Here is a 22,450-nt window from a genome sequence, read left to right on the forward strand (position 1 = left end):
TAATTAGTTATGATTTCTTTGAGTTTGTTAGGATAGAATTATGTGTTGTTTCACAATTAGATTGTAAATTTTGTTGTTTTGCAATTAGCCTGTTACCTTTACTATTATAGTCTTAAACAACTACTTATGTGGTATTAGTCAACCTCCTTATTTGTAAAGGATTTGATGTTATCACCTAATCGGTGTTGTAGGATTTTGTAGATTTATTCATTCCATTCTCAACTATATTACTAAAAAAATTGTTGCTAATATTGTTGTTAAATAATTTACAGATGCATTACATTAATACTTCACATCCAAACTGTTGGAAATATTTTAATAGGATTTTAGATTTACTAACAAATATGTTTTTTAACATCCTAAATATGAACTTCTAAAACGATATGAAATAAACACATACAAAGTATAAGTAACCTTACAGTGGTTGCAGCGGAATATAATGTCTCCTACCACTCAGATCTCTAACCCTTGTATCCTTTCTGTCGCGGAGTACAACCAAGATCTGAGCCCGATTATCCTTCTCTTGAATCTAGATTCTTCACAATCTTCCACTCTATGACTGAGGTACCACTTGATATGTGTGGGGGCACTCACTCACTCACTATAGGGTTCAGTTTTCAGAAGAGAGAAAGCGAGAGAGAAGGTGGCGAATAGGTTTAGGAAGAAGGCTTTGAGTTTTCTCTGAAGGAATGAGATGCATCATCTTTTCCTAAAACCATTACTACCTATTTATAGTCAACCACCTAAGGTTAGGTTAGTTTTATTTGGCATTAAATAATGAAAAAAAAAAAAGAAATGATAAATAACCTACATAAGTTGCCGGCCATGTATAGGATAATGGGCCCCACTTTTGCACATTTGCCATTTTATCATTTTTACATCTCATTTCTCAAAAACGCTAAATTTCTAATTTAACCATTTAAATGCCAATTCCAATTATTTAATAACTAAAAAATAATTATTAAATAATATTGTCATTTAATATATTTATTAATTAGACTAACCAAAGTCTCTTAATTAACAAATAAACCCTAGAAACTCTTACTTCACAATTTAGCACTTGCTTAGTGAAAATTTATAAACTAGACATAGTCTAATTTAAGAATTATAAATGATTAATCAAAATCAATTAACTGAGTCTTACAAGTAGTATTGTCTCAACTAGTATGGGGACCACGGGCCTATATATCCGAGCTTCCAATAAGCAGACCAAGAACTTACCAGGTAAATTCACTGACTTATTAATTCCTTGTTGCATCCACGCATAGAACTTGGAAGTGCACTCTCAGTTATATAGAACGCTCTATATGTTCCATGATATAGATAGGCTATCAATTATCGATTGTTATAATCCCAATAATCAATGATCCTCTATATATGATTTACATTGTATAGGGATTAAATTATCGTTACACCCTTCAATGTGTTTTATCCTTAAAATACTTAGCCAGCTATAAATGATATTTCAGCGAACTAAAATGAATACTCAACCATTTATCTCTGTTTAGCCAAGCTCCAAGGAAATCATCATTTCACTTCTATTTGCTAGATAGAAGCTATAGATTCCATATCTTTGTTTAGCGCTCCCACTCAATTGTACTACCATGTTCTCAAAATATACGTATCACCCTGACCAAAAAGTAGGCTTAACTAACAAATCAAAGAACATGTATAATACTCTTGAGATCGAACCTAACCATATCAGGATTAAGATCATTTGATCTAGGATCAACTAGGTGATATTGAATTGAATAGATATTACGGTAAGTTTAATATATCTGAATCAAAGTTCAATATCGGTCCCTTCCGATGCATACACCATGCATCCAACCCAAGCTTTACTTTTTCCAATGTCCTGGAAAGAACATAGGACTTATCTAAGGTGCAAGTAAACTATGTTTTAGATTGTCATATCAGTTAAACCCTGTGTACTGATAAATCTAGGAATATATTTAAGCACATAATCTTGATTACTTTCCACTGGTTGACGACAAAATAAACAAGAATATAAATGTGATATGGGTTTGGATGAATTTATAAATCAAAGAAACAAGTAAATGATAACATGAACCAAATGACACACAAATAAGTGATGAAAATACTTCTATTTCTTTATTGATATTTAAAAGATAAAGATTACATTGAAATGGACCTTTATTTAGGGCATAAAACCCAACAAACTCGCACTTGCACTAATATAAAACGATCAGTACATTTTCAATTAATCCTAAGTTCTTACGGTGCTTTTCAAATGCAGTTCCTGCCAAGACTTTGGTGAATGGATGAGCTAGGTTGTCTTCTGTGTCCACTTTTTCCACCAGTACATCCCCTCTTGCCACATACTCTCTGATGATGTGACACTTCCTTTCGATATGCTTGCTTCTCTTGTGGGTTCGCGGCACCTTACTGTTTGCTATAGCTCCAGTGTTATCACAAAGCAAAACTAGTGGTTTTTCCATTCCAGGGACGACACCGAGTCGAGTGAAGAACTTTCTAAGCCAGACAAGTTCTTTTGCAGCCTTTGCAGCAGCTATGTATTCTGCCTCCATGGCAGAGTCTGAAATCGCGGTTTGTTTAGCACTTCTCCAAACCACAACTCCACCCCAAGAGTAAACACCATCCTAGATGTAGATAGTCTGTCATCAAGACATGCCTTGAAATCTGAATTTGTATAGCCTACAGGATTTAAAGCACCACCCTTGTAGACTAACACGAATTGCCTTGTACTCTTTAAGTACTTCAAGATATGCTTAATAGCATTCCAATGTTCTTGTCCTGGATTTGTGTGATACCTGCTCACGATTCCTACTGCATAACAGATGTCAAGTCTAGTGCATAGCATTGCATACATTAGACTCCCAACTACAGAAGCATAAGGAACCCTTCTTATGTCCTCTATCTCTTGAGGATCAGTGGGACACTGTTCCTTAGATAGACGGATAACAAATCTAGAATGCATGGTTGCCCCTTTGGTGTTGATCATTGAAAATCTCTCTAAAACTTTATCTATGTAAGTTGTTTGAGAGAGAGCAAGGGAGCTGTTCTTCCAGTTTGTGATAATCTAAATATCGAGAACATAGGCAGCTTCACCCAAATCTTTCATTTCGAATTTAGTGTCTAGCAATTCCTTGATGTCAGTCATTTTCTTGACATTGTTGCCAATGATCAAAATTGTTGGATATATTTTACCAGGATCTAGATTTACTAAAAAGTATGTTTCATTAACATCCTAATATGAATTCTAAAACAATGAAATAAACACATATAAAGTTTAGTAAACCTTACATTGGGTGCAGCGGAATATAATGACTCCTTCCGTTCAGATCTCTAGCCCTTGATTCCTTTCTGTAGCAGAGCAACACCAAGATCTGAACCTGGATCTCTTTCTCTTGTTCCTTTGATGCCGAATCTCCTTCTTGTCGGTTGATTTTCCACAGTCTTACACACTATGATTGAGATACCACTTGATGTGTGTGGGCACTCACTCATTCACTCAAGGATTTCGAAATTTAGAGAAGAAAAGAAGAGAGAAGGTTTCGGCTATAGAGAATAGATAGAGGCTCAGTTTTCATCTGACAAAGTTCAAGTGTGAATGAGAGCCATCACTATCTATTTATAGGTAACCACCTAGGTTTAAGTTAGAATTATTTGGCATTAAAATAATGAAAAAATAAATATAAAACCCTATAAGTGTGGCCAGCCATGGGCCTTGGATAATGGGCCTCACTTATGCAATTTTGCTGTTTTATCATTTTTGCATCTCATTTTCTCAAAAACGCCAATTTTTCAAATTCAACCATTTAAATGCCAATTCTAATTATTTAATAACTAAAATTAATTATTAAATAATATTGTCATTTAATATATTTATTAATTAGACATATAAAGTCTCTTAATTAATAAATAAACCTAGAATCTCTTTTCTTTACAACTTTGCCCTTGCTTAGTGAAAATTCATAAACTAGACATAGTCTAACTTTAGAATTATAATTGATTAATCAAAATCAATTAACTGAGTCTTACAAGCAATATGGTCTCAACTAGTATGGGGACCATGGGTCTATATATCCGAGCTTCCAATAAGCAGATCAAGAATTTATATCTTAAATTCACTCACTTATTAATTCTTCGTTGAATCCACGCATAGAACTTAGAATTGCACTCTCAGTGTATAGAACGTTCCATATGTTCCACGATATAGATACGTCATTAGTTATCCATTGTTATAATCCTAATTTGATCAATGGTCCTCTAATAGATGATCTACATTGAATAGGCACTAAGTTACCGTTACACCTTCAATGTATTTTATCCTTAAAACGCTTAATTAGCTCCGTATAAATGATATTTCAGCAAAGTGAAATGAGATCTCCACCATTTATCTCTGTTTAGCCAAGCTCGAAGGATATCATCGTTTCACTTCTAAATTCTCATAGAAGTTATAGATTCCATATTTTTGTTAGCGCTCCCACTCAATTATACTATCATGTTCCCAAAATGTACGTATCACCCTGATCCAAAAGTAGGCTTAACTAACAAATCAAAGAACATGTATAATACTCTTGAGATCGAACCTAATCATATCAGGATTAAGATCATTTGATCTAGGATCAACAGGTGATATTGAATTGAATAGATATTACGGTAAATTTTAATAAATCTAATCAAAGTTCAATATCAGTCCCTTCCGATGTATGCTCCATACATCCGATGCTGGTAAACTTTGCCAATACCCTGGAAAGGACATAACACTTATCCAAGGTGTAAGAATACTTATCGCTGATTATCATGTCAGTCTAAATCCAGTGAACTGACAAATCAGGGAATAAACTTTTGAACATATAATTAAGATTATATTCCACTGTGCTGACAACACTATAATCATTAACAAATTTATATGTTCTTGACTTAATTAGAATTCATACATTATGTGTATATAATCATGAAATAAATCATGTGAACCATGCAACATTAAATGTTATTTCTGATCTTTATTAATAAGTAAATCTGATTATATTGAAATGAGTTTTATTTAGGGCATAAAACCCAATAAACTCCAACTTGCACTAATATAAAACAAAAAGTGCATTTCAAATAATCTCAACACCTTGATATACAAATCAAGTGTAGTAGTAGTAAACTCCTCGTAATAGGATCTGACAGATTTAATTCAACACAACCTTTTCTCCACCATTACTCTTCCTTAATCACAAAATCATTGATAATGTAAAATTCCTCTCTATATGTCTACTCTCTTGGGATACTGAATTCTATACCTTTGGCAACTACTTTTGGTTAATCAGGAAATTAACACTAGTAGTTAAGACAAGTTAGAACGGTGCCACAATTGTATAGAACTTTCCTTAGACTGAATAAGTACCTTTCCTGCAACTTTAACATTTAGTGTCTCTCTGGCAGACCTAGAGACTTCAGCTAGTTTTTTACACTTCTCCAAAATCACTAATCCACCCCCAGAGTAATCACCCTCTTATCAGCAGACTTTCTAACATAGAGGTAAATCTAGAAATCTGATGTGGTGTAGTCTAAGAGTTTTAAACACACCCTTATAGACTAACATATAGTTCCTCTTCTTAATCTTAAGATTTACTTGATTGTCTTCCAATGTTGCTCTCCTAGATTTATCTGATACCTACTCATTACTCCCAATCAACAGCAGGTGTCTGGTCTATGGCATACTAACGCATATATGAGACCTCTCACTGTTGATTTAAGAGATTCTTCCATGGCTTTATCTTTTCTGGAATAGTTGAGACTTTTCCTTAGATAAATAAAATCTATGCCTAGAAGTCGAGAAGCTTCTATAGATTGCCATTAGAAAGAAAATGCTCTAGCATTTTACTAAAGTAAGTTGCTTGCATTAGAGTAAGTAATTACCAGGTATACCACAAGCCATAGGTTTAGATAAACTCAAACCTATAATACTAGGAACAGGAAGTTTTGTTAAGTCCATTGAATAGACTTATAAACAAAAATTTCCTTTTATGTCCTTGTAATAGAAACTTTAGTTTATTCCATGTGAATGGATCAAACCATAATTCTATTGGCTTTTCTTCTTAGTTTCTTATCTTGACAATCCATTATTTGTTTAAACTCACAATGGATTTTAATCACTAGTGTCTTCCAAGTCATAAGAAGTGAAGTTCCTTGAAACTCTCCCACTACGACAAGGTACCGTGAATTATGTCTAAGAAAACTAAATGGTACTGACCTCTTCGGTTGTGACAAGATAATAGAGGTAGTGGGATCATCATATGTCAAATAAGATGATAGAACACTTTTGGAATCAAGAAAAAAATTATCTCCTTTAGTTGGTACTTTATTTTCAGACTTAGTCATTTTTCTTAGAAAAGTAGTATTTGTTTAAACAAACACTTTCTTATCTAATGACTATGGGATGGTCCACCCCGAATCACTTAGAATAGCTAACAAACCATGGTTAACAGTTCTAGCTTTTCTTAAGATTTTGATTAGGTCATCCATGAACCTAGTAATGATTTACATTAAGTATACAACCATTGCATCATCCTGAAATTGTATTACCATAGAAGGACTTAGGCAACGAATAGTAACTAATCATCAATATGCAAATCGAATTTCTGGGGAGGTAAGTTTGGATATAATTCAAAATCAACTTAATGATCTTTGAGCTGCATATCTATTAACTATTTCTCCACCCCTATCAGTTCGTAAGATCTTTAACTACTTACCTTAATGGTTTATCACCATTGCTAGAAATTCATGAAATTCACATTTCAAATTTCTTTTACATAAGGTATAATCTAGCGTGATCGTTTTAAGAATACAATGAAAAACTCATATCCACCCTTGAATGTACATCCATCTGCAAATGAGATGAATTTACTTTCACTGGATATAGGCATATTAACTCTTTGCAGAGATTGATCTGGTCAAAATACTATGAACAAGATACAAATGCCATATATTAAAAAAAACGTGGTTTTGTCTTTTTGATGACTTAGGTATAGTTACATCAAAGAGTTCTTAGAATAGTGCAAGTGGATCCTAGTCAAAGAATACTAAACTCATATTCCATACAGTTTGAAACCATTGATAGAAAATGGTTATTAAACACTTGTGAAAGTGAAACTGTATTGTAAAATTATTTGGAATCTAAAATTTAAAGTCTAAGACTTAAATTTATACAAAATATAATGAGTAATTCTTTCTTGGACCACCACTACTAATTTTAACTCTAAGTCAGATTTGCCCATACAAGTAGGAGATTTCTAAGATTGAAGATTTATATCATTTTAGGATAGAATTTCAGGAACATAATCATATACGTCATTAAATTTCTTAAGAGAAAATAGAATGACATGAAATAATTTATTGACCATTCATCCAATGATATGTTATTGAGCTAATTCGAAATGAATAAGCTAAGAGGAATCAGAATAATTTCGTATTTAAATAAGAATCCAACGATGCTCCGATTAGCGAGAGTCAAAGTAATCTTATTTATACAATCTTCTTGTTTAATATTGTAAAATACTTGTCTAAGGTGTCATCAATTGATGAACAGCTAGATGTTGCATATACATATTTATCTTTCGAGATCTAACACTATTATATATGTCTAATGGTGAAAATCCATTAGGGATTTATCTCATTAGAAAAACAAACCAAGTTAGACCAACAATGAAGATTCAAAATTAAACTACAATTTAATAACAGAAAATAACATGGTTCAATATAAATTCATACACAATTCAGAAATTATTAAACATATAGCAAATAGGAATGACAAGTGAAAATACTAAAACATACAATCCTAAATAATTTCCAAGGTCTTCAACAAACTGATATCAGTGTCCCGTTTAGGCGAGAGTCAAAGCTAGCATCCATTGAATAGAGTTGTCAGCTCATCTAAAATGTTAAACATTCTAGCAACCTTTTATTCGATTAAGATTGGAATCCAGCGTTGTCCCGTTTAGGCGAGAGTCAAGCAATTCTATCTTATGAGCTTCCACCATTGTTTCATATTTTGTAAGTCAAATACAGTCGCCACCATTAGGGTGATCCATACCATATAAAACACTTACAAAGCTACTTATCTTTCGAGATTAAACGGTGCTAACTTGCTAATGAACGTTCCTCCATTAGGGAGGATTACTCACTAAAATAAAAGCTATGTAAAACCAACAATGGAGATCGAATGTCCTAATAATAAAGCTCATTATTTAAAATGTATTTTCTTCTAATATTTATTTTAATATATTTATTTTAAATATATATATTTATTTAATTTAATATTTATAAATTTTACTTAGATGGATATGAAAATAACATGAATTATTTCCATCTTAGTAATAATTTCCAATAAATATTTAGAAAAATATTCATTTAAGTTGTTACAAAATTAATTTAAATTAATTTACAACTCAAATTTGATTTTCTATAAATATACATTGCATTTCGAAAAATTAAAGTATTTAAGAATATTATTTTCGAAAGAATGCTTTAAAATAAAATAAAAAAAAATTCTGGAAAAATTATCTAATTTAATGTTGGCCCAAAATGAATTAATAAAATTAATTTACAACAAAAAATATAAATTTCCTATTTAATTAAATATATAAGAAAAATTTACAATATTTAAGTATCATGATGAAAATCAACTTAAATATTAATTTTATATTTAATTAAATACACTAGAAAAATACTTCAAGCAAAACAGATAATATCTATCTAGATTTTCATTGACTAATTAATTCATTTTCTAATTAAATATATTTTACTTCATTTATTTTAATTAACCATTAAATGAAAAAATCATTTGTTTAAGTTGGTCCAAAATTAAAATAAATAATTTACAACTTTAATCTATTTTTCAAATAAAATTCGAAATTTCTGCATTTAAGAAATGCAATTTCAAAATTGTGGAAAAAAGATTAATAAAATAAAATAAAATATATTTTGAAAATTATTCAAATTTAAGTTATATGAAATAAGATTTCAAACTTAAAATAATTTTCAATTTTAATTAAATAACATGAAAATAATAATATTTAAGTATCATGATGAAAATCAACTTAAATATTTAAATTTTCAATTTAATTAAATGTATTAAATTCAAGAAATAAATTATTAAGTATAGAGAAGACTTAATTATTAATTCTAATTTAATACTAGGAAAAAATTTCTTAACTTAGATTGTACCAAAACTAATTATTAACATCAATTACCATGGCTCAGAGGCCAGTTGTTGGAAATATTTTACCAGGATCTTAGATTTACTAACAAGTATGTTATTTAACATCCTAAATATGAACTTCTAAAACAATATGAAATAAACACATATAAAGTATAAGAAACCTTACAGTGGTTGCAGAGGAATATAATGTCTCTTTCCACTCAGATCTCTAACCTTTGTATCCTTTCTGTCGCAGAGTATCACCAAGATAAGAGCCCGATTGTCGTTCTCTTGAATCTGGATTCTTCACAATCTTCCACACTATGATTGAGGTACCACTTGATGTGTGTGGACACTCACTCACTCACTATAGGGTTCGGTTTTTAGAAGAGAGAAAGAGAGAGAGAAGGTGGCGGCTAGGTTTAGGAAGAAGGCTTTGAGTTTTCTCTAAAGGAATGAGATGCATCATCTTTTCCTAAAGCCATCACTACCTATTTATAGTCAACCACCTAGGGTAGGTTAGATTTATTTGGCATTAAAATAATAATAAAAAAAATAAATGATAAATAAGCTACATAAGTGGCCGGCCATGTATAGGATAATGGGCCCCACTTTTGCAAATTTGCGATTTTATCATTTTTACATCTCATTTTCTCAAAAACGTCAAATTTCTAATTTAACCATTTAAATGCCAATTCCAATTATTTAATAACTAAAAATTAATTATTAAATAATATTGTCATTTAATATATTTATTAATTAGACAAACCGAAGTCTGTTAATTAACAAATAAACCCTAGAAACTCTTTCTTCAGAATTTAACCCTTGCTTAGTGAAAATTCATAAACAAGACATAGTCTAATTTTAGAATTATAATTGATTAATACACATCAATTAACTGAGTCTTACAAGTAGTATTGTCTCAACTAGTATGGGGACCATGGGCCTATATACCAGAGCTTCCAATAAGTAGACCAAGAACTTACCAGGTAAATTCAATGACTTATTAATTCCTTGTTGCATCCACGCATAGAACTTGGAATTGCACTCTCAGTTATATAGAAAGCTCTATATGTTCCACGATATAGATATGCTATCACTTATCCATTGTTATAATCCCAATAATCAGTGATCCTCTATAGATGATTTACATTGTATAGGAATTAAATTACCGTTACACCCTTCAATGTATTTTATCCTTAAAACACTTAGCTACCTATAAATGATATTTCAGCGAACGAAAATGAGTACTCAACCATTTATCTCTGTTTAGCCAAGCTCCAAGGAAATCATCATTTCACTTCTATTTGCTAGATAAAAGCTATAGATTCGATATCTATGTTTAGCGCTCCCACTTAATTGTACTACCATGTTCCCAAAATGTACGTATCACCCTAACAGTGAATGTTTCAAGATTGTCATGCCCAAGATAGATAGTCTTCGTCTGATTTCTCTACCAGTCTGTTTGTTTGTCTATTTATCTCTCTCTGTCTCTCTCTCCCTCTCTCTTTCTTTCTCACTTTCTCTCTTTCTCTCTTTTTCTCTATGTTTATCTCCCTCCCTCCCTCCCCCCCCCCTCTCTCTCTCTCTCTCTCTCTCTCTCTCTCTCTCTCTCTCTCTCTCTTCAATGCAACGATCTCAGCTCGTGGTCAACTGAATTTGAAGTTCATTGTAGATCTCAGCTCATGGTTCATTTGAAGCTCTCAATGGATCTAATTTTGTTTTAGGCTTTTTTTTATTGTTTAGAATATTGGGTACCTAAAAAAGCTTTGGGTTAAATTTAGGTCCATACCTTTTATTATGTGATTGATTTTAATAGTGATTGTTGAATTATAATAAGTTATGTATATATCATTTAAGTTATTAAAGTTTTGAGATTTTTTTTTTCTAATGTTTAAATCAATGTGTCTAGTGATGTGTATTTTTGGATGAGTGATTCCGATAAAAGAAAATTTGAATATTATTTTGGTTTATTATTTATTATTTTTAATCATTAAAAAAATAAAAGAAATGTGTAATTTGTTTTTATTAAAATTATATACAAAATATTTGCATAGATTATATAAAACATGAAATTAAATAAATAAAATTATTTTTGTGTTTAGAAAATGAATAATAAATTAATAACAATAATAATAATAATAATAGATACTGTAATGTGCAGGTAGCTGTTATCTTTAGTCTTACAGGGTGCGACTCTAAAAGGCTATACAATGACGCACATTAGTTTATAGTCACCCATGAGTAAACCATCACTTAATATCTTAAGTTTCTTTTAAACCGGGTCAGCGAAACTTAATTTTGTAATAGTAAATGTATACGCGATTCAAAAATTATATAAGTAATCACTCACTTCAATAAGCTTTGAGGAGAGATTATAAATAAAATTTACTTTCCATTTCATTCTTTAGCTTAAAAAGATACTCTTTCTCTTCTAGTTACTATCAACTCCACAAAAGATCGATGAAAGCCCTTAGTGTTCTTTTTTTCGCAAAATGATTTAATGTCGCATAAAGTTTTGGTGTTCAAAAGATTCATACACGAAATCTGGTACCTCTCCATAAATCACATATGGATTTCATGATTTAATATTTAAATTTTATTCTTTTGAATTATGTACTAAGATAATTGTTAAAAAATATTATTGGTGTCGAGTATCTTTCTTGGTGTCATACCGCTAATTGTGTAGTTCAGTATTGACTCTTATATAATTTAAGAAAATATTTTTAACTAACTAACTAGTTGTAGGACGCTACTCATGAAAAATATTGAGTATACTACTGGTACCCAATAACAATACTGATTTTACAATATTTAATCATAAACTATTCATTAGATCTCATTAATGTAACTTTTTTTTAATTTCCAAGAACGTTGTTAGTTAATGTATTGGAGGAAACTCCTTAGTTTTCAATGATTTTTTTTTTCTTACTGAAATGGTTTTACTTTATAGAGAAATGCTAAAGGGCACCAGTGGTGCCTAGCACCTTCCTATGTGTCAATATCGCTATTGGTACAACTAAGTATCGGGTCTCATATAATTTAATATAATAGTTTTTAAGGAGTATCGCTAGCCAATCGCAACGCGACATGTCGCAAAGGTGCTAGGCACTGGTGCCTAATAGCAATGCTCTACTTTATATTATTAAATTTGCGATGCAACATGTGTCATGTGTGCATATATACTCTTAATCATTTTTCTTTTCTAATTACAATTTATATGATTAAAATAGGATTCTTTGTTTTCACAGAAGGGAAAAATGTCTTCCATTACCTTATACTACTTAATTACAAATGAATTAATACATTACTTTATAAATGATATTTGCGAGCCACGTTCTAAATAGAAGACAAATTCGCCTACGTATGTCTTCATCATTTCTAAATGCATGGTCAAAATATTTTATTATAGAAGACTATAACATACATACTTATGATTATGAACAATATTCATCAACATGCATATGATTTATATAAATAGTATTAGTAGTAATATTATTTAGTTAGAAATTTTTATTACGTAACAACAAAAGCATACCATTTATTTGATGGCAGTAGTCAATATATTTTTAAGCATATATTACACAGAAGATAATAATGCATGAAGTGGTGGTCTCAAGAGGGTCACATGTGAAGAAGAAAAGAAAATGTAGCCAAAGACAACTTGCCGAATTGAATATCAACTAGAAACAAAATGTTGATGAGCACACCGGCAAGTCATCCTTGGCTGCATTCAACTCTCTCCCTCCTATGCAAAACTCTCGACCAAAAACGGGACCCTTTGGGCTACGTACCTGCAATATATAAGTATATATATATATATATATATATATTTATGTATAAGTTGATGAGATGAAGAGAAGATATGTTTGAGTCGATGGGAATGGGTGGTATTTATAGATGTAGAGATGGGTAATGATATAATTTTGGTGAGAAAATGGAAAATTAATGATATGTATGCATATATTCTCTACCTTCTAAAATGGGAAATGCTAGCTAGCTAGCTTGCCACTAAAAGAGAATGGCCCTCGAAAAAGCAAGCACTAAAAGTTCTGGTATCATTGCATGAAAACTATCCTTTTCTCTTTATATTTTAAATAATTAAGATATAGGATATGAATGGAAAAATATATAGGAAGAAGAATTAAAAAGACGAAAAGATAGGATATAGTATTGTGGCTGACTTTAAGCAGAGCATAAAACATATGGGCGACAATTTCGGTGTGGAAGATAAAGGATTGGTTGGAACGTTGAATTCAAAATCTGTTTTCTCATTGAATAAACGTTTTCTTTTCAAAGAAAAGTCTAGAAAGAGACACTAAAGGGGCATGGGAATACTCATCTATTTTACATGTTTCTTCAAAAAGATCTCATTCACATTTTTAAATAATACTATAAACCATAATTATTATATAATGTCTTCTTCCCAATTATAGCCCGACTTTGAAAATAAGTTAATGTTAATTAGGATGAAATAGAATGCAAACCTCAACAATAACGGTGAAGATTAAAATGGTATAGGATTAATAGAGACAATAGAAGGAATTATGATTTTTTATCTCAAAAGTAATTGATAATTTTGTGAAAATACACATTTTTATAAATGGTATAAACGGTCCCTCACACTTTTCATGTAAGACATAATGGTCAATGGAATTTTAACGTGTCCCACATATTGAAAGTGTACAAAAATTGTAATTACTATCATAATTCATAAGAATAACCACATTCTATATTATGACTCTCTCTCGTTTAATTTATTATTTATTATTTTATTCTATTTAGTAAAAACACCTATAGTGACAACTTTTTAGTCACAACATAAATTTCTCACTACTACAATGTAAGCCTTTAGCTTCCCTTTTTTCAACCCAATTTATAAAAAAGGAAGCTAAAGAGGGTAAAAATAAAAAGGGAAGCTAAAGGGAGTGAAAATATCTGTATTGACATTTAGAGGCGGTTTTTTGGTAAAAACCGTAGGTACAGAATGTATATATATCTATGCCGTCGGTTGGGGGTTGGGAAAATCAGGGTTTTTTTATATAACCATATGGCGTCGGTTATTAGGTATTAACCGACGCCATTGGTGCCACCTTTATTCGACACGTGGCACCTATGGCGTCGGTTAATACCTAATAACCGACGCCATAGGGTTATATATCAGACCCTTTCTGCTTCGTCTTCGTCACTTCCTCATTTCACACCTTGCTGAACACGAAGAACAGCCACCCACAAGAAATTTCCAAACCCACGAAAAAACCCTCGCCAACCACCACTAAAACAACCTCATTCTCCCTCATTTCTTAACCATTTTACCCCATTTTTGTCTTAAAATCTTCTATTTTCTATACCTAAACCTATACTGTAAAAAAGTTTAGTTTTTTCCCCTCTATATACCAAACCGAACCTATTATAAAGAAAGGTGGTGGGTATAACTCCGACCACCGATTTTAGCGGAGAAAACATTGAGTCTCAACGTCCATTAAGGTATAAATATACTTTCTATTCATTTTATTTATGTACATTAATATTATTTCGTTTTTGTAAATTTTTTTAGAATTTTTTTTTATTTTATTAATATTATATTGTGTGTGTTCTAGAGGTGGTCGGATTTTTGTAGCATTTTATCACCGGATTGCGTTTATAAGGTAAATATTTATTAACTTGATATATAATATATATGTATATATTTTGTGTTTTATTATTGAATATGTGTTTATATATATCTTGTGTGTATATACTATTTGTGTATTTTGTGTATTTGTATTGTATATATATTTGTTGTGAATGAGAATGAGATGTAGTAGGAATTTAATTAGTTTAGAGATAAAGTTTTTAAAATAATGGTAGTGTGAATATATAATTGATTATATATGTATATATATTTATATGTTATTTTTTAAAAAATTAAATATGAAAATTAGTAACTAGCTAGTAACTTGCTACTTTGTTTAATAACTAGTAAGTAATTTAATAATTAAAATTTTAAATTGGTTGTATATTGCATTATGTTATAGGTTGTGTGCTAATATTTGAGGGTCGACATATTTCGGTGTTGATCGGATTTGCAATAGGTATATCCATCCGCTAACCTTTTATTAGTATAATTAATAATCAATGCATGCTTAGTTGAGTTTGAATATCTTAAATATTCATCCGTAGTGAAGTAGGTTCTGCGAATACATGTACTACGGTCGGATGGGTGGATAAATTTTGTATTGTTTATGTTAGTTTCTTTGTTCTATATTGTTATATTTGTTTTGTTTGTTACTTTAGGCACTTTTAAAATTTTTGGGAACGTCCAATTACAGCCGTTATGCTGCCAAAATTTCGGTAGAATTTGGATCAAATTTTATTATAAAAAACATATATGTTAAAGGAAAAGTACATAACATAAATAACTAGGTTATTACTCGCTAGTTGTAAGCAATTAGGTGACGTAACACATTCATATTTGACTCAAAATATGTTCGTGTTAGTAGGTCTTTATATTTGACTCAAAACATGTTCGTGAAATTAGGTGACATTTGTTTTGTTTGTTACTTTAGGCACTTGTCTTGTATAATCTAATTGATGTGTCTATGCATTTTTTATACTTAGTAGGTCTTTATATTTGACTCAAAACATGTTCGTGTTAGTAGCATGATTATCAATGTCAAAGTTCATATTTGAAAGGTTCTCAAATTTTGTTTATTAATGGTGTTAGGAAAATGTTATTAATAGGTTTAAATTTTTTTGGAAACGTTCAATTATAGCCATTATGCTACCGAAATTTTGGTAGAATTAGGATAATATTTGATTTTAGTTTCTCTTAAACTTGGTTGTCAGAATTTTATCAGAAGTGACTTTATCGGAAGTCAAGTACATAATTTTTGGTATAAGGTATGTTTTCTTTAACTTACTTTTATAAGAATATTTTTTTATATATATTTAGATAATCCTTAAATACTTAGAGTAATTTTCGAATAATATTAATACATAGGATATATATTGTTGAGTGTTAAGGATAGATATAGTAAGCTAAAAAAAAAATACAAAAATATTGGGATAATATACTAATTATTATACAAAAAATAACTTAAAAAACTATAAAAATAATACTAATATACTAGAAAAATACAAACCCATATTGTAAAATTTAAATGTATAAAAATATGAAATTACATAAAAATTAAAATATTACAGATTATTTTATTATTCAATAAATTATTATACAAAACATAAGTTAAAAAATTATAAAAATAATAATAATATAATAGAAAAATACAAACCCATATTATAAAATTTAAATGTATAAAAATATTAAATTACATAAAAATTAAAATATTACACATTATTTTATTATTCAATATACTAATTATTATATAAAACATAACTTAAAAAATTATAAAAATGATACTAAAATACTAGAATACAAACACATATTATAAAATATAAAATCTTAATAAAAAAAATACCTAATACACAAACACTTAGAGCAATGTAAATTTGTATTTATTTAACTTTTTAATTTAATTTTATTTATGCTTTAATTTAATTTAATTAATAATACAAAAATAAATTTAGATTTTTAATAAATGTAAAAAAAATATATTAATTAAAGCTTAAAATAAATTTAGGAAACCCCTATGGAGTCGGTTATTTCATAATAACCGACGCCATAGGGGTACATATGGCGTCGGTTCATATAAACTCTTTAGCGTCGCCCTGATCAGCGTCGGTAGCGAATTTCACGAAACCCGACGCTGAAAGGGCTTAAAAACTGCCTCTAAAGGGGGTTTTTGTAGTAGTATTTTATGACTAAATGTGATTTTTGGTCACAACAAAAAACTACTTGTGACTAAAACATAGTATTCAGACACAAGTTATCACTTATTTAATTTTAGTCACAGCAAGTATTATGACTAAAACAACATTTAGTCACAACAAATTGTAATTTTTGTGACTAACACCTTTAGAGACGGACCTTTTAGTCACAACATATGAATGATAATTAATAATTAGTCACAACTTTTTTACTTTTTTAGTCACAAGTTTTGTTGTAACTAAAAGTAAGATTTTTTGTAGTAATGTTTGAGTGTACATGTTTATCTCAATTTAGTTAAGTTTTACACTTGTTTTGTTTTGTTTCCAGAAAATATGATTAAAATATAAAAAATAGAGAAACATGTAAAATTTTTGGAAAATTAAACTTAAATGGAGTTATTTTTTTATCTTGGTGAGTTTGGCAATGTTCGGGAGAAAAATGTAACAATGAGGAGAAAATTGGGAAAATTATCAGTCAAAGCCATGAGTTTGAAATTTGAAACTGTAGTATAGTCCTCCAAATAAAAAGATCTCCGCAATCGTCATTTTTGGAAAGGTTGATCACTCACGGATGCCAGTTTCGGAAAGAGTCTTGTGGAATAATAGTCGAGTCCGGACGGAAGTTCCTGGATGATTATCGTGTTCACTCCAGGTTTAGTCTTCCAAATAACTAGTCCTTTCCTGGAAATGAGTTGCCTCTAGCTAGTTGTCACTCCTAGAATATAGATCTGAATAGTCGACTACAACAGAATCAATCCTATCCAGAAGCGTCTTCAGCGAGTGTCCTTCGTCCGTGAGTCTGGAAGCTCACATATGTTCTTGGAGGCTCTAAAACTTAAGCTAGCGTGGAGACTTCACTCAAAGTGGAGTTTGTTAAGTTAGTTATTTCTAACGAACTTAACAATCTCGTTTCTTCTAGCCACCGACCTTAGGATTTTGATCCTAAGCCTATAAATACCACATTGCCTTTGTTATTTAAAAGGGAGATTAAGAACTCAGAGAGATAGAGAGTTAGAGAGAGAAAATATTGAGAGGAAGAGATAGAGGTGCAAAGAGAATAGAGAGATTGAGTTTAGGTATTGTACAAAGAAACTTCTGTAGATGAAGAAGATTTTTGGGTGTAACTGTGAGAGTTCAAAGAGTTGAAACAATTATGTTAACTCAATAGAGAATCTCGTCTCGACTGTACTATACTTGTTCTTCCTTAATTAATATAGGAATATTATGGTAGTATTTTAGAACTGGAGTAGAGTCATAGATCACATCTATCTATAGGACTTGAACAAGTATATATCTTGGTGTTAATTTTTTTATTTTCTGCATTTAATATTTTCTAGTTTTCAATACTTGTTTGCCCCAATTTTTTATATGATTGTTGTTCTCGATTGGATAATCTTGTCATTACTAATTGTTTGATTGTTTAGAGTTTTATTAATTTAATTCGGCATATTTAATCGTAAATTTTTCATAGATACCATGGCTCCAGATGAGACAAATGAAAAGGAAAGGCGTAAGGATTGCAGCTCCAAAAGCAAAAATTTGAAAGAAAAAAAAAAGATTAAAAGATAATGAGAAAAAGATAGATTTGGCAAGTGGAGTTGCGGCTCCTAAGCATTTTTTTTTATTTTTTAGTTTAAAATCTATATAATTATAGTATCTCCTATAGAACTTGGTTTTTTTTTTTATTTAAGCGTTTATATATTACAATAATGTTTTACGTGAGACTCGAACCCAGGACCTCCAACACACAGACTCACCTATAGCTACTTGAGCTAGCCTCAAGTGGTTTCCTATAGAACTTGGTTAGCTTATAGAAATATGTTATTTCTAATATTTTTAGTACGTTTTGAGATCTTTGAATTCTCAAAAACTGATTTATACAAACTACTTATTATTTTTCATTTTCTTCTTATTTTCCTTTGTATTTTCTTTTACGCTCTTATTTTTAATTATGAATGCAATAGTTATGCACATGATTTTCACGCACTAATTTTTTTGTCTAGGATTTCAGGAAGTCACTTTAATTTCTATGTTATATTGTTATGATATTTTATTAATTTCATCCTTTCTATATTACACTAAATGATTTATGCTAAATGCTTCTAAATACTTTATCACTATTTGCATACTTTTTTGATTTAATTTTGAGATTCGAGAGATGAGAATTGTGTATGCTAGAAATATTTTACTAGAATCTAAATTTACTAACAAGTACATTTATTATCACCCTAAATTTCAATTTTTAAAACAACGAACTTTAAAAATATATAACGTTGAGAAACCTTACATTGATTATAGCAGGATATAATAACTCCTCCCACTCAGATCTCTAACCCTTGTACTTTTCTGTCGAGGAGTATTATCAAGATGTGCAGTCCGATTCTTCATCAAGTTCTTGGATTCTTCACAATCCGTACTAGACTTGCTATGGGTGGGCATGCACTCACTCACTATAGGCTTGAAATTTTTGAAGAACAATGAAGGAGATTCGAAAGAGAAGAAGAAAGAAGGAGGTTTTAAAAATCTCTAGTTCCCTGACAGGATGTAAACTAGATTATGAGATATTAGTTGGATAATGAGAGCATCCTATTCCTTTTATACTATTTCACCTAAGGTTAGGATTGAATTATATGGAATAAAAATGATAAATTATAGAGTATGTGGCCGACCATATAGATGGGCCCCACTAGTTATATTTTTTGTAATTTTTTCAACACCATTATCTTTTATTTCACAAATGTCATATTTTCCAATTTTAATTCCATAAAGACCGAAACTATTTATTTAATAATTATAAATAATTATCAAAAACTTCTTTATCAAATAGACTCTATATAGTCTCTTAATTAAAAAATCAATCCTACAACCTCTTTTCTTCATAATTAAGTCATTGCTTAGAGAATATTTAAAATCAATTAGTTGACTCTTACAAGCAGTATTGTCTAAATTAGTAAGGGAACCATTGGCCATATAGTCAAGCTTCCAATAAGTAGCTCTACAATTTACCAAGTGAATTCTCAAACTTATTAATTCCTCCTAGCAACACTATAGATTTAGAATTGCACTCTTAATGTAACACCCTAACTAGCATAGGCGTATTACGTGATTTTTAAACGTACTGTGCAGCTCGTTGCTAATCAACGAGGTTTATGGAAATCGTGATTAATTAAAATATTTGCTTTTTAATTAAACTTATAAAATATTTCATACAAAATACGGTGGGATCCCATTTACAAAAAGCTTTACAAAAGTTACTGTCTAATACAAAATACTTGTCGCCTAGCGACTAATTACAAAAAGCACTGCTGTCCCGAGGATCGTAAGCTCCAGGCCTAACCGCCCCGACATGTACAACCTACACATAAACATAGCACTGTGAGTTGACAGACCAAGTAAGAAAAGCATAAATCATAATCATACATAAATCACGGGTTATGATTAGACGCCCATACCCCTGACCATAACCCTAATTGCCGTGTCTCACACGATACTGAGTCCTGAACGTTCATAAGACGGTACTATTGACAAGTAACAACCTATACTCGGTACACTAGTCGTACTCCAGCTGCTAGTCATACTCTAGCCCGTACCGATGTGTTAAAGTATCAGCCTATACTCGGTTCACTTGTGATACTCCAACTGCTAGTCATACTCTAGCCTAACCGATGTGATACGGTCACATAGCGATGTACCACCAACCCTAGTATCAGCCTATACTCAGTATACTGGTCATACTCTAGTTGCTAGTCATACTCTAGCCTAACCGATGAGATATGGTCGGATGGTACGAAGCCAACATACATATCTAATGTAATCTACCAGGCTTCCTAACATGCACGCTAAACATGTAATATATATGGATACTGTTATACTAATGTTACCTCAATTCCGAATTCAGGTGTGCTGGTCAACCTAAGTGGAACGAACTGCACGGCGGTTTACAGGCTCCTAAACCATAACAATCACAACACTAATAAGTGATACGCTAAATCACTTCCCGGGGACTTAAACTAGAAACTAAAAGTTTCCCTATCGATAAAAAGTATGGCAATACCCCAAATAACATAAAAATGAGAAAATCTAGGGTTCGTGCAAATCTCCCAACCGGCAGACCGGTTGCCCAACCGGAATTCCGGTTCTGGAAATTTCAAAACCCCATTCGGAATTCCCGATGCACAACCGGAATTCAGGTTCCTCGCAAGAAACTATCAAAAATTCATAACTCTTTCAAATCAAATCCAATTTAAACCAAACCTTGCAGACCTGTTCTAAATACCCCAAAGAACAATACCAAAGCATCAAAACACCCCAGAACACATACATACTAAAAAGGCCATTAAAGCTCCAAACTTTGAGTTTAAAACTCAAACTGGGTTAAATCTAACTAACATGCATCCAAATCAGTTCAAACCTACTTAAACATGCATATTATATCCTCTGAAAAACTACAACAAACATCAACAAAACAACACCAACAGATTTCAACAATTTCTCTTTGAAAACCATAGTTTTGAGTAAAAGTTCCAAGCTTGAATCAAAGCAACAATCATGCATCATAACAGCTCTAACCTACTCAAATAATCAAGATTAAGCTACAGAAAACAACATCAAAACACAGCAGCAACTAAGAATCAAACTAAGCATGCAAACCATTTTCTTTCAATAAAATTCAAGAAACTAAAAGAGCAAGATACGAGGGTCTTACTAAGCACTTGAAGAACACTTAGATTGAATGAAAAAGTGCTTGAAAAATCAAAAGGAATCCCAGCCCTAGCACACCACACCAGCCGAGAGTGAGAGAGAGAGGAAAAGAGCTTTGAGAATTTCTAATTTTTCTAAGTTTTGAAATTTTGAATAAATGAGAGAGAACATGCAAAATAAAACTCTTTATTTCAGCCAACATAACATCAATTAACATTTATTTTCCATTTCTAAGTCCACTAAAGGACAAAACATAAATGGGGCAAAATGACCATTTTGCCCCTTCACACTAAAATGACATAAAGAGCACTAAAGGGGTATTTTGGGAAATTCTAAATTCCCGGCCAATCCCGACATTCCCAATGTCTAATAAATAGTCCCAATAAACTAACATACTAAGTTGTGATTTTACTGAGCCAAACACCGAGTTCCATGTTAACGGGCACCAGAAATGCAAAATTATGAAAATCACTATATGACATAAAATGCATCTCAGAATTCAATAATAACAGCATAAATAATTATTTAAATATCTATAAATAATTTTCCATAATTAAACATAATTAACTGCTAATTTCCAAATTAAACTAAGCGGTCTTTGCAACTATTCCCCCCTTAAAAGGATTTCGTCCCCGAAATCTAACTTGAATAACTCTGGATATTGAGCTCTCATATCGGACTCTAGCTCCTATGTGGCTTCCTCCACCTTGCTGTTTCTCCAGAGTACCTTGACCAAAGCTATGGTCTTATTCCGAAGGACTTTATCCT

This window comes from Cannabis sativa, chromosome 6 (assembly GCF_029168945.1).
Source record: "Cannabis sativa cultivar Pink pepper isolate KNU-18-1 chromosome 6, ASM2916894v1, whole genome shotgun sequence".
In the NCBI taxonomy this organism is placed as follows: Eukaryota; Viridiplantae; Streptophyta; class Magnoliopsida; order Rosales; family Cannabaceae; genus Cannabis; species Cannabis sativa.